Raw genomic sequence first — 4,711 nt, forward strand, 5'->3', positions numbered from 1 at the left:
GGGCAACAGAGCAAGACCCTGTCTCAACAGAAAAAAAAAAAAAAAAAAGATTATAAAAAAAGAAAGAAAAAGAAGAGAGAAAAAAACAGACACAGAAAAACCTGGGAGATTGGGAGAACACTGTGTGAAGACAGAGCAGGGACAGGAGTGATGTGTCTACAAGCCAAGAGAAACCGGCCTGCCAACACCTGGATTTCTAACTCGCGGCCTCCAGAACTGTGAGGAAATGCGTTTCTGATGGTTTAAGGCACATAGGGCGCTTTGTTACAGCAGCCCTAGAAAACTAATCCTCCATGTTATTCCATTATTTAAGAAATAGGCTGGGTGCAGTGGCTCACGCCTGTAATCCCAGCACTTTGGGAGGCCAAAATGGGTGGATCACTGGAGGTCAGGAGTTCGAGACAATGCTGGCCAACATGGTGAAACACTGTCTCTACTAAAAATACAAATATTAGCTGGGTGTGGTGGCGCATGTCTATAGTCCCAGCTACTCGGGAGGCTGAGGCAGGAGAATAGCTTGAACCTGGGAGGCGGATGTTGCAGTGAGCTGATATTGTGCCACTGCACTCCAGCCTGAACAACAGAGCAAGAATCCATCTAGAAAAAAAGAAAGAGAGAAAAAGAGAGAGAAAGAAAGAAGAGTCAGATTCTTTACAACGAAGTCCAAGACTGCTCTTCAGGGAAGGAGATGACTTCTTAATGAGCCAGCCTGGGGACCAGGGTGCAGAGAGACAAAGCCTCCAGAGAGAGGAAAGGAGGGGGAAGCCAGAGGGAAGGACCACAGACAGGGCTTTGGAGAAAGTCTAGGATTAAACCCTGCTGACCACAGGCTCAAGACCCCTCCTGTCCCCAGAGGCCACCGCCCCCTCTCGGCTTGACTCCCCCAACATGGATCATCACGTTCCTTCACCTGCAAATGAGTGACCTTCAGCATGATGGCTTAAAAAAAAAGCAGCCAGCTTGCGCCACTCTCCTCACAGAGCTGAGCCTTTTTATCGTAGGAAAGAAAATATATGATTTCTCATTTTACAGGATTATGAGCCATTGATGCCCGCTTTCCATATGTTAGGAGCATATAAAAATTTTTGAGGGATGAAAGTGAATAACTTGAGGTCTGCACACAATAAAGTAATTTTCTTTTTTATTATAAAGCAGTTTGGTTTGAGATGACAAAAAGATGCTGTTAATATTTGGGTGGGCTGCGTTTTTATTCCTTTGGTCAAGGACAATGAAAGACTCATTGAGACTCGGGAAGATCATTCAGCTGCCTTCCGCTGAGGCTTTGTAGCAACTCAAGTAAGAAGCTGGATGAGATGTTCCGGGGCATGATAAGACCCTGAGGTTTATCCCCAAGCTTGCTGCTTAGTTGGTTTGTGCACACGAATGTGCGCACACAGACACATGCACATGCATGCACACACTCATGTGAACACATGTGCATATACAGGCATACACACATGGACACACGTGCACAGTAAGAGAAACACATAGACACATACGCGTGCACACACACTTATACACATGAACACACACACAGACACACATAGGCACATCCATACAATGCACATAGGAACACACATCCACACACACGCAGACACACACACAGCTTCCTCTCCCCACCACACCTCCCCAGGTCTCACAAAATAGATGTGATCAGTCTGCTGGGATATGGCATTCCACCTTGGGTCTATTACCATGGACTACAGCTAAAATTTGGACTCCCTGGGACCCAGTGCTGTTTTTCTATGGATCATGTAGACTTCTTAATGAAAGGCTCAAATCAGATGAAATCCCTAGATCCTAACAAATAATGAGAATACTCTTCCCACCTTGCCTTCCTTCCTGGAGCCCTGTCCCCTAGGAAACTGTGGCAGGTCAAGGACCCTGGCCATGTGGGTGGGATCTGTGGAGGAGAAAGCACTAGGAAAAGGCAGCTATTGCCCAAACCCGTGGGTACTGGAAGGCTGCCCCCCAATCCCCCTATGGAGAAGGCACCTGTTCCACCTCCCAGCAGGGCAGCAGGCTGGAGATAGATTCCTCCAGCCTCATAGGGCAATTAATGACAGCTCATGACTGCTTTTCCTTATCCATCATGATCTCTTCTGCTATGATAGGGCCCTTAATATACTTGGCCCTTTTTTTTTCAGGTGAAATTAAATAAAATAATATTAACCATTTTAAAGTGAACAATTCAGTGGCACTTGGGACATTCACAATAGTGTGCAATCACCACCTCTATCTGGTTTCAATAGAGTTTCATTACCTCAAAAGAAAATGCACATGAAGCAGTCTCCCCCCATTCCCTCGCCCCGGCAACTACCAATCGACTTCCTGTCTCTACGGATTTCATGCTTCTGGATGGTTCCAGTAAATGAAATCATATAGTATGTGTCCTTTTCTGACTGGCTTCTTTCCCTCAACATAAAGTTTTCAAGGCTCATCCATGTCGTAGCTCACATCAACCGTTCATTATTTTTCATGGCTGAATAATATTCCACTGTATGGCCATATCACATTTTGTTTATTCATTCAACCATTCATGGACATTTGGGCTGTTTTCACCTTTTTGATGATCATGAATAGAGCTGCTATGAATATTCATGTACAAGTTTTTATGTGAACATTTGTTTTCCATATTTTGGTGGGGAGTGAATCTAAGAGTAAAATTACTAGGTCAAAAGGCAGTTTTGTTCAGTTTTTTGAGGGTCTGCTAAACTGTTTTGGTCTTAATTCAAAACTTTTAATTTTATTCATTTTTATTTGCTTCATGTATGTATTTATGTATGTGTGTATGTATGTATGTATGTATTTATTTATTTATTTGAGATGGAGCCTCACTCTGTCATCCAGGCTGAAGTGCAGTGATGTGATCTCGGCTCACTGTTCCCTCCACCTCCCGGGTTCAAATGATTCTCATGCCTCAGCCCTCCAAATAGCTGGGATTACAGGTGGCCATCACCATGCCTGGCTAATTTTTATATTTTTAGTAGAGACGGGGTTTCATCATGTTGGCCAGGCTGGTCTCGAACTCCTGGCCTCAAGTGATCCACCTGCCTTGGCCTCCCAAAGTGCTGGTATTACAAGTGTGAGCCACTGCACCCCACTAATTTAAATTTTTTATAGTTAAATATAACACAAATACAGAATGCCAAAAAATTGATAAATTGTTAATCTGTTATTAAATTAGCAATTATATAAATTATAATTTATTAATAATTAGCAATGTATATACATTGTAAATAATATATTATTCTAAGTTGAATACCCTGGCAACCACTGCCATACCACTCGCGGAGAAACCTTCTTTGTGCACCCACACACACAATTATTCTACCTGCCCCTAAGAGTAGCCGTCATCCGTATTTTTATACATCTTTTTAAAGATAAATTAACACTGTAACTTGGTAATCTTCTCATTTTCGAACATAAAGTTGATTTTATTCAGTAGCTGCCTAACATTACATTGTGCGGATGAGCCATCGCTTCTTTGACCAGTTTCTGTAGTCGAACATTGGGATTGTGTCTGGTGTTTTTCTGTGACCTTCAGGAAGCTCTCCAGCCCTCTAAGAATATTATTCTTCTGTGAAATGAGGGATGGGGAATGTGAGGGTTAGCATCTGGCCAACTGTAAAGCACCCTGAAAAATATAGGTTCCAGGCCCCCAGCTAAACCCGATCAAACCCTACGTGCTCAGGGAACACACGTGCTGGCTGGCCATAGCGGTCACTCCACCCTCTTTGTTCTTACAGGGTGACAAACGCTGCTTTCACTCATTGGTGGTCTATGGCCCCTCCCGTTGAATCCTGGTGTGACCCAGTGACAGCTCCAAATGACAGAGTATGGCAAAAGTGATACCATGGTACATCCTAGTGAAGGTCCTGGAAATAACACCCTCCAAGCTGGCTCCCTCTTTGGATAATGCTTGCTCTGGGGAAGGACAGCTGCTTCACCATGGTTTAAGGACATGCAAACTTGTCCACATGGAGAGACCCACACAGAGAGAAACCCACATAAAGAGACCCCATGGGGAGACCCCAGGAGTGCCCCTGAGGCCCACAGCCAGCAGCCAGCTTTAACCTTTAGACACATGAGTGAGGGACCCTGCAGACGCTTGCAGCCACCCATCTTCGGATCTTCCAGGTGAGGCTCCAGCCATCCATGGAGCAGAGACAAGCAGTCCCCACTGTGTCCTCTCCAAATTCCTGAGTGAAGAAATCCGTAAGCATAACCAATGACTGTTTGATGCCACTTTGTATGGTAATCCGTTATGCAGCCACAGTAACTGGAATAGTCTGATTTTTTTAAAGGAAGTACACTCCAGATGATCTATACAAGATGTTGTTATTCTGTGTGATATAAAGAAGTTTTGCTGGGTTTTTTTGTTTGTTTTTTGTTTTGGTTTTGTTTGTTTTGAGACAGAGTCTCACTCTGTTGCTCAGGCTGGAGTACAATGGCACGATCTCAACCTCCATATCCTGGTTTCAAGCAATTCTCCTGCCTCAGCCTCCCAAGTAGCTGGGACTACAGGCACACACCACCATGCCCAGCTAATTTTTTTTTTTTTTTTTTTTTTTTTTTGTATTTTCAGTAGAGATAAGGTTTCACCATGTTGGCTAGACTGGTCTTGAACTCCCGACCTCAAGTGATCCACCCACTTCAGCCTCCCAAAATGCTGGGATTACAGGCATGAGCCACCGTACCCAGAAAAAAA

Source organism: Rhinopithecus bieti, unplaced genomic scaffold, assembly GCF_001698545.2.
Source record: "Rhinopithecus bieti isolate Rb0 unplaced genomic scaffold, ASM169854v2 scaffold_3615, whole genome shotgun sequence".
NCBI classification, from domain to species: domain Eukaryota; kingdom Metazoa; phylum Chordata; class Mammalia; order Primates; family Cercopithecidae; genus Rhinopithecus; species Rhinopithecus bieti.